A 10765-nucleotide genomic window follows, 5' to 3' on the forward strand; every position below is an offset into this window, starting at 1 on the left:
CTGGGGACTTGGAAAACGCTCATGTTTGAACACAATAACATGGGCGCCAAAATAAAAAACATCCAGGGTGAACCAGGCATCATAGTGGAGGCTGATAGTGTAATTAATATTTATTATGAAAACCTGTGAAGCAGAGTGGTACGACACTGAAAAGTCTCCAGTGCTGTTATACTTTAAATCAGCACTCATGAATGCCTCTGATGCAATCAAATTACTTGCTCACAACTACCTATTGTATCATATGTTGTCATCTGTTGTGTCGCATTCTTTTTTCATTGTCATCACAACGCTGCAATGTCATGCTATGTGTCTTGTTGACGCGCCCATCGAGTGCAGTGCACACCCCAACTACTGTTCTTTGTTGAAACTCAAGCCTGACTGAGGGCTTTACCATTCCAAGCCGTACCATACTTGTACCAAACCAAACTGTACCATAATAGAAACACAGGGTCAGCACTGGCTTTCTCACTTTCACTCAAAACGTCGCTGCAAACAAGGACACAAGGAAAAGCTGATTCTAGCACGTAATACTTCACAATACAATACTTTGTAAGGCTGTAAATAAAGGAAGCGTTATATTAAAACCTTCTGAAATCTAATCTCTGTTTCAGAAATTGAAGGCTCTCTTTCGGAAAAAAAATACCTTTGGCAGTGCTTGCAACTTGTCGTCTCTTTGGATGAGTTTCTACAAGCTTTGCACACCTGGGTTCGGGCAGTTAATACCACTGCACATGGCAGCATTTCTCAGGCTCCATTAACTTGGATGGGAAGTGTATGTGAACTGCCATCCTTGTCTCTCCACAGATGTTTCATGAGGTTTAAGTCTTGGCATGGCCCGGGCCACTCAAGGACAATCACAATTACAATGTGGCTGTGTGCACTCTGGAGGCTTTCTTCAAGGACTTCTCTGTGTTTGGCTCCATTTATCAATTCTTTCAGTTTAAACCAATCTTCCTCTTCCTGCCACGGAGGAGCACCCCCGCATTGTCATGCGGCCAGCGCCATGCCTCACTTTTAGGGGTGGTATTAGCCAGGTGGTGAGCAGTGCCTGGTGTTTGCCAGATGTAGTGTCTGGAGTCAAGCCCAAAGAGTTCAATTTATGTCTCCTCAGACCGGAATATAATTTTTCTTGTGCTTTCAGAGCACTTTGCCATTTGGCATGTACCACACAGGCTGTTATATGCCTTTTACTCAGCGACTTCCTTCTTGCCACTCTAGTATAAAAGCCTAGTCAATTTAGCTGCGGAGATTGTCGTCCTTCCAGCAGCTTCTCCTATCTCTCAACTAAGTTTGGTCAGTCAGCCAACACTCCCTAGTGGCTCTGAAATTCGCAGTTATTGAGGAACCATTTTGTTTAGTGCACAACCAGGAACAAAAAGAGTAAAGATAGATACAAGAGAATGTCCTCATTGTCAGGTATTAAATGTTATCGGATATTGGAACATGTGGTATGTTGTGATGAGTCACAAGAACTCACCAGTGAACACCAGATTCATTTCCAAAGAGAGCCTGTTCTTGGGCCTAAAAGAAAAAAAGGTCTGATTTTATTTATTTGGTAGTAACGAATAACAAAGATGAAATGTAGTGGAGTAGAAGTGCAAGTTGCGAGAAATATAAATAACAAAGTAAAGTACAGATACATGAATTTTGTACTGTAACAAAGTATTTCAGACACAGAATCCGAGCAGTGTTAATATAGTAGAAAGTAGTAGAAATAAAAACAAGACAGAACTAATAATAACAATAATAATAACAAATTACCTTACACACAAATGCACCCATATGAATTCCACATAAATACTTCCTAGAATATGATATTGGAGAGGTTTAGTTGCTGCACCGTATAAATATTGTCTATAGGAGGCTGTGGTTATTTATTTTTTCCTCAGTGCAGAGTTCAATGTGGCCGTGGCCTTGAGGCAGAAACTGTTCATTCATCTTGTGGCGCATGTTTTGATGGACCGGTGCCGCTTTCCTGAGGGCAGAGGGACAAACAAGACATGTACAGGGGAGATGAGTCTTTGAAAAAACAGGATGATTGCCACAGGCAATGGTGAGCTGTGGCTGTCTAGGGCAAGCAGATGTGTGTGTGTGTGTGTCAGAGACGGGGTGGTGGGTGGTTCTTACTTTGTCATCATGGGTCAGTGAGTGTGGACTGTTGTGCAACAACAGAAGTTTTTCCACCTACAATTGAATCTACGCTTTGGTAAATTGTGCAACAAGTGACTTGTTAACATATTTGGTGAAACATTTTTAATATACAAAAAAAATACAACTGATTCTACGTCTAGGATTTGGTCTTAAATGTTATAATTATCTGACAGCAGGGCTAAAGGAAAAGTCAAGGCAGCAGCAGCAAGATTATTACAAATCAACCTCATACATATTGTATTATAGATGGCTTTAAATGTGATTAAAATGATAACACGCGTACATTTGAACTCTGTGCAGAAACATAATTAACAAGTGTGATTTCTGTCAACCAGCGAGAACTTGGTTTATACTTTACTTCTTTCAGGCTCTATACCAGTGTGAGTGCCAGCACTAGATTTGGCTCATAATTGCAAGAGATCCACTTGACCTTTATAGGGAATAACTCCAAGTTATCTGCTGTCATTTTACGTTTTCGACGGTGATTAATGAACTCAAACACAGAGCCCTTTGCCCTCGCTGAAATGTCATAGGACATCATGAAAAACAGGGATCTCCACACTTCAAGACTTCTAAAAGAAGCTTTTGTCTCCTTTCTCCTTTTTCCCTGGTTGAAATGAAGCAGACCTTTCTATCCGAAAACGCAGATAAAGTCGGCCCGAGGCATAAACACGGTGTATCATAGGGTGTGCATATAAATTACAATGTAAACTCACTTTGTCTTATTTAACTTTTCAGCCAGTTTCCAGAACATAGACTGTAAAAAATAATGTGTCTTTAAAACCAGTTCATAGTTCTTACAATATTTACTGAAACTAAGCCATAAAAATCCCAAACGATGTAGCAAAAGACCAACCACTTCCCCAACCACTTCCCCAAAACTGTAAACACCGATTCCCTGTTTAACTACTGTGATGACAAGTACGAAAGTAGTTTGGTGATCTCCTCCCTCCTGTCTCACAGCCAAAATGCTCAACGCTGAGGGTGAGAGGTGTCAAGTGAATCAATATCACATCTCTGACCATTTTTAATACACTATGAAGATCTAACACCAACCAGAAACTGAGGATAAGGGCACAAATAGTCTGTATTCATACTGCACTTCTCTACTCTTCACGACCATTAAAAATGCGTTACATAATAGTTTTGCACATTCACCCATTCACACATTCATACTGCATAATAAGCATGCTATTTTTATATCTCCCATTTATCACATCCATTCATTTGCTGCCAGCACAGCCATCAGGAGCAATTTGGGTTCAGGGCCCAGGGACAGATCATATGTACACAAGCGGAGCCTGGGATAGTAATCCTGACCTTCTACTACTGAACCACAGCCACAGGTCGGTCCCCCTGTTTTTGTACATGAATCCCTCAAACACTTAAATGAAGAGGAGGAAGACACAGGTGGAAAAAAAAAGGACACAATCAGGAAAATACTTTGGTTAGAATTAGAATTGTGCAACTCTGTGGGCTTGTGAATAATGAAGTGAGAGTTCAGCAAATTGGTTCAATGTTTCTAAAAATGAAACAGATGGTGGGACAGTTGCATCTTCTTATTTCTGCGTTTTGGCCAAATCTTGCCCTCATGCAATGTTTTGAAATTGCAGTAGCCCCTTTTAAAATGGTAAAAGTTGCTGTTGTACATGTTTTTATAAATGTCACCATTGATAAAGACCTCTCCAATCTGGACTTGCAGTATCATAGGCTCTATTTTGCTGCATACATTGTAAAAATCAATTGTATTTGTGCGCCATATAGAGTTGGAGAAGAAAGACATGTAAATTAGAGGCCAACACAATAATTTGCTACTGTGAGATTACTGAGGATCAATGAATATTTCTAGGCACTGGAATAAAAGCGATTGAGGATCAAACAGCTCCATAATGTTCCTTTTTTTAGGAGCAAAAAAAGGAGGTTCCATAGAATAATTTTACTGTAACACATGGATGTCTGTATGATGGATGTCTGAAATAAGATATTGACTATAGGCTACCATGGTTTTTTTGATAGTGATGCCCCATAAAACATATGCATCTTGACAGCCACAAGAAAAGATATCAGATATGTTTTAAAGCTACCGACAGAGACACTAGGGTTGCCTTTCACATTTATTTATTTGGGTACAACTAAACAAAATTTTGTTTGTCTGTTGTTGTTTTTTTTAAAGAAATTACACAGCCGAGCTTTAAAAGATAGCAGAGTTTTTAACCTAGTCTTAAATGAACTGCACTAATTTTCTGAAGGAAGATTAGAATAACTCCAGGAGTAAATGAAGGCTTAAATGAAACTTGAATTAAAAAGCACGGTTTAGATTGATACTGTGTGTGGAGACAAATGGGTTATTTGGTTCACAAGGACCAGTGAGCATCAATGGTAACGGCAAGAGCAACCTGTTTAATAGTTTTAATTACATCCACCATTGTTAAGATGTGTACACAGGAAATCCACAGCAGGTCATTTCCCTGCTGCTGCTGGTGCTTAAAGTTGAAAAAAAAACAGCAAAGCTTGTTCTTTCTCAAATTAAGGTTATATTGCGGTTAATTACTTAATTTGCTGATTGTCAAGATTATGGTACTTACTAGTTTTTGTTTTTCCAGCATTCACATGTAATTTCTGTAACTCATTGTTTTGTGAATTGTGAAAAGTGGAAATTCCATTGTGAGGCTTGAGAAAATACAGCATTGGGAATAATAAGGTGGTTTCTTTTTGTAATGAATACGCAGCAGATATTATATGGACATTATTCACCACAGCTTGTGGGTTTGGCATAATGTGCGCTCACAGGGAAACAGGAAATGCTACTTTCGATTGTTAAGTTTGTGTCCAAGTAAAGGATATAAAAAAAAAAAACATAAAAAACTGAAGTCACAAAATAACACATCTAAACTTATTGTGTGCCGTGACGTAAAACTGCTGATTATTTCTATGGACTTTGGTTTGCGGGAGAGTGTAAATTTCAGTTTCCAGATGATAATGGATGTCTGAGTAAGTACTAAAGTACTAACACTTTAAAAACCCTGAACCATCTCTTTAAGCTGTGTTGTATTGTACTGTCAAACATCCCTCAGTTTGCAGAGTCTAAGCAGGAAGACACACTTTATCAAATAACCACCAGCGGAGCGCTACTGCTGGAGGCAAAAATAAATGAATGTGAATGGAAAAAAAGAATCAACTTCTCACTTGATTCATAATGTCAGTAAACTCAGGCAGTCTCGATCACTAGTTCCAGGTCTTCTTCAATGGAACATGATGTTGATTTTGTAAATTATGTTCACATTTAGAGGGAAACAGATGTTAACTCACGGCACGGACACCTGTGTGACTGACAACGGGTATCGTGACGTCTATGAAACTGACATGGCAGCTGGTCAAATCCCAAAACTTGACTGTTCACAACAGGACACTAGATAAACAGTATACGAGCAAAACCAGGGTATAGGACAGTGTTTTAGGGCGTTGGAAGTCGATGTTGAGATGATGCCATGCTGTGAGCTGAAGATGTGCACACAGGGGTGAATGGGTGGGCGAAAAAATATATAGTTCTGCTTTCTGGTTCATCCTCGCAGCACTTACAACTGAATAATTCATTAGAAAATACAAATAATCATATAGAAAATATGAAAATGTGGATCTTTTCACATTGTTGAGAGATAAAAAAAAAAGAAAAAAATATATCATGAAACATGGCCGAGTGATTTTTATGATGTTGACCTTTTGACGTTGAGAAAATCATTGTGGGTTTTTTCTTTTATCAAGTGACCTCATATCCACAGATGTCATGGGTTAGCCATGCGGGATGAAGAAGAAAATGCATTCCTTTTGCACTTTCCTCCCCAGCTCCATGGCAGATGAAGAATGAAACGAGGCTTTCTTATTGAATAACAGCGCTGACGCTCGTGGCGAGGCACGCTTGTGAGCTTTCAAATTTAACTGATGGATTGTGACAGCACGTGGCAAAACAGATTTGGGGTGTCAGGGTAGAAGTAAGGCATGACCATCACGCTCGCATTTCCGTAGCAGATGTGATGGGAAACTCATAAAATTATGATAATCTTTGGATGGTGTAATAAAATCTGTATATATCAAATCACCTTTTGTATGGCCGTGCCGCAGTGCGGGGCTATCTGAGAGGAAGACTCCAGAAAAGATGCACTGTATGTGGAGAGGAAAAGGAATCTATGAATTAAAAAGAGTTCATACGCAAGTTAAATAAAAACATCATAGTATGTCCTCGTGATGACATACCTGGAAGATATGACAGGGAAAAAGGGGCGGGTTTGTGTCTGATCCCATAGAGTGCAAGGACATGAGGGAGAAAATCATGTGTGTATGTTGTGTGGATATGTTGACTGTGTGTGTGTGTGTCTACGTCTTTTGTCTTGTGGCATACTGGAGATGAAGAGGAAGGAAAAGGATGAGAAAAGGAAGCAAGCGTGAAAAGAAATAACGAAAGAAAGATAGCAAATGAATAAAGACTAAAGAGAGAGGCCCCTAATACGTGCTTCATGTGAGTGACGGGGCTTATAAATTTTGCTTTGTGATCTCCCGAGAAACCAGGCCTGAGCTGCTGAATGTGGAAAAAAAGGAAGGGTGAGACAATGGAAGGAGGTGGAGTGGAGACTGTGAGGGGAAGAAAAAAAAAACATTAGACATATTAATCGTGCCTTCAAACTGGTTTACTGTGTTTACAAGATGATTCTATTTGAATGTTGTATTATTTAAGAGTTTCTAAGAGCTCTGAATTCATGTTTCAAAATGGAGGAGCCCACTGATGTTTAAAGCTCCAGTGTGTGATTTTTGTCACTACAGTTTTCTGAATGGACGACTCTAGGGCCATAATATTCCCTTCGTTCTCTTTTAACATTTCTTTTTGTGATCTCAGGGCCATGTTTTTATTTTAACATATTAAATTTGTTTCAATTTATCTTGCTATTTTACCAGTGTACGCTAAGCATGTAATGTACAAAGTTTCATTGCTTGGCAGTTGGCACCGTAAATTTTAAATCTGAAAAAAAACGTCAACGTCATTCTATAAATTGGCATGTTAATATAGTTTTAATAATTTAACTTATTTCAAGCTCACAGTCCTAAGATCGCAAAATGTGTCATTGCCCAAACCGCTTATGGCTTGCTGACTCAAACCAGCTATCAGTTGATCCAAACCCCTGCAACAAGCAACTAATTTCCAACAAGTCATGTTCATAATTTCTTCGTTCTTAAATCAGTTCCATATCATATAACAATCATCAACTTCATCCTTGTCAAGTCATTAAAAAGCAAATGAAGCATGTATTACTGTCATTGGCTATCAACATGGAAACTTTAAGAATGTGAAATTATGTCTCTGCAGAAAGCCTTTGAACACACCGGTTACCTTTCCCGTAAGATCTCAGGGAAAAAAAACATAAAGATTGCAACAGAGCTGGTATTGACAGACAGGATGAGCCGTAGCTGGATTTAAGGAAATGTTAGGGCTGTCAGGAAATAAACACACACCTCTGAGCGTGGGAAAAAAGACTTTGGCTTGAAAAAGTAATGCTCTTTTCTCGTGAAAATCTGCTCTTACTTGATGTAAAGAGGCTGTGAATAAGGTTTCAGACAAAGTTGGGGCTGTTAAGACAATCTCGACTGGAGGGAATGCAGCAGTCAGTGCAAGGCATCGCAGTCAAGCAGACCGATGATAAAAAATGTCGGGCAACAGGTAGGGTCAGAAAACTGACAAAAGCTCACGCAGGCATAAACACAGGCTCTGGGAAATATGTTCATAACCACTCAGACTGATCTGGACAAACAGACAACAGACTTCAATGACATGAAGGAAAAACATGTTTTCAAAACAAATTATGGACAATAGTTTTAAGTTTTTCCCCCCCGATGTTAAAGCATTGAGTTTTTCATTTCATGAACTCCTACTTGGACAACAAAACTAAATTAACTAATTAAATGCTACATGGCTCATTAGTACACATAAGACAGGTCATTAGGAGTCATTAGTTGATAATTAATTATCTTCAAACCTGTGCAGTGACACTGGAACTCTGTTAGGTCGTCCACACAACTAAGGAAGGATCTGAAAGTGAAGCTAACTGATGCTACAAAGCAGAGAAGTCTATCAGGGAGAGAACAAGATGTTGAAGATCAATAACCCTTTGAGATATGAATGCATATCAAAGAAAACTGGACCCCCAACCGCTCCAGGACTATGAAGGAGCTGTGGTACGGTGTTGTGGGAATTATCTCTTGCTTGTTGTTGGTAAATAATGAAATAGAGACTTCTGCCCGCAGACAAGTTTTCATTTCCTTGCAAAGAAAGATTTTTCCTCACAACGGTTTAGACGACACAAGACTGCAGGTGTAGCACCTCATAGTGCAGGATCGATACACACACAGAGGGTCTACTTGGAAACAGTGTTGCCAGATCTCACGAGAGAAACAAGCAATTGTCAACCACTTTATCCTCCACATGAGGGTCAGAAACTGGAGCTAATCCCAGCTGGCGAATAAGGCGAATTGTGGAGTATACAGAAACGAACAACCATTCACTCACATTACTCACACCTATGGTCCTTTGAGAGTGTCCAATGTTTTTGGATTTGTTGGAGGAAACTAAAGAAAATGCAAACTCCACACAGAAAAAGCCCAAAATGGGATGCAACCCGGCCAAACCAAAGCTGAGGGTGAAGCAAGCAAGTGTCCACACCTTTTTTGCAACCTCAATCCAATTAAAAGGAATGGGGAAAAAAATCATTAGATGGGTTTACAGTTGGCTAATGAGCTGATATTTAAAACTTGTCACTTATCGTGTAGCTCTTTTTCCCTCTTTGCCCTTTTTTTCCTATCTTTTCCTGTCTGAGTTTGGCTGCCCTCCAGGACGGAGCACCCGCGAGTCTGCTGGGGTGCCAGTATTGCTCTGTATCAGCGAAATGTCAGCCAGGACAACACACACACACACATGATCCAGACTGCATATCCCCTGTGGCAATTACCATCAAGTGGAGGGACACATTCAACATTGACAGCCTTAATTTGACTCTGATAATATAGGTTTATAGGAGGGCATGTGACCCAAGTGAACTATTCAACTTGTGTCTGTAATTGTGCACATGGTAGTTGTTAATGTCCTTATGGTCTCGTGCTGGAGTGAGGAAATGATATGTGTTGTCCTCATTAAATACTCCCTCACCTTTTTAACCACTGTGTGATAAAAGGGGTAATTCCAGCACGAGTCACAGCCTCGTCTTTCATGGCAGTCGGCGCATCGTGGGCAAAAGCTGTGTCAGGTAGATTGGCAGTGGACCATTACTACTCTAGTCGCAGGGCAGGAAATATTACCTCAGTAATCTGCAGCAAGAAGCATTTCAGCAGGAAATGGCTCCCCGTGCTGGGGTGTATATATGGCCAGGGCTGAGTCGGGCTCATAATTCAATTCGGCCATTGGCACTTTTCATCCTCTGTCTGCTCTGCCGGGGCTGGGTACTGGCTAAATGAGTACCCACCCTTGCTTTACGACTCGTGGAAACCCCACAACATCATGACTGCAGTGCTAAGTGAGAACATGGCTGCCGATCACTTGATATTAATCTTTATGAGATGAGGAGCCGGCGTTGGAGGTGAAACCACAGGAACCAGTAAGTGGGCCCAGCTGGTGCACGGTTGACAGGCATTATCCGCATGTCCTCACACCACCACCACCACGCCTCACACTTACAAACACACACTCATGTAGTGAACCATAAATAAATACTTTCCATTCCTATTTGAGCATAATACGATGTTTTTGTAGTTTTGTTAAAAAAGACTATAGTTACAACTTCAAATGTCCTTACCCAGACTGGGTCCAAACATACTGCTATATGAAATGTTTGAATAGATAGATATTATTAACAAATGTGTGTTTAATTCAATTTGCTTATAAATGAATGAGAAACATCACCACACAAAACTTCAATCAATCGATCAATCAATACCCCCTCATGAATTCCCCCTGCGATAACATTTTATTTTTGTGTTTATTCTGTTATTCTGTACTTTTGCCACTGCACAACCTGACTAATAATAATAATACTAATAATAATAATAATTCAGTGAAATAGTCATATTCAGCTCCTCTTTTATGTTTTAGGTCTAATTCCATGGTTCCCAATCTGTGGTACATGTGTGGTATGCAAGCTTCCTCTGGTGGTACTTGGAGGAAAATCAGAAATACTTTTATACTGTATATACCAGGGCATGTGATTGGGTTGGAACTGTGGAATTTTGTGCACATAAAATGAAACAAATAACTTAAACAATAATAATCTTGACTTTGATTTTTATTAAAAATTCTCTGGTGGTACTTTGTATAAAACGGTTAAGAACCACTGGTCTAATTGAAGTGCTATGTGTCTATTTGGAGTCCGGAGGGGAAAAAAGACCAATCTACAGTGATGTGGTCAAATAAATAAATAAATAAATAATATAGATTGGCATGGAGCAATAACCTTTGTAAAGCTTCTTCACATGTAGACTGTGATATAAAACCCAACCATATATGGTAATAATTATAGTTTCTAATAAAAGGTTATGACCTCATTGAGCTGCAGTGTCTTCCCACAGAGCATGGTTCACA

The sequence above is a fragment of the Solea senegalensis genome, linkage group LG2 (genome assembly GCF_019176455.1).
Source record: "Solea senegalensis isolate Sse05_10M linkage group LG2, IFAPA_SoseM_1, whole genome shotgun sequence".
Classification (NCBI taxonomy): Eukaryota; Metazoa; Chordata; class Actinopteri; order Pleuronectiformes; family Soleidae; genus Solea; species Solea senegalensis.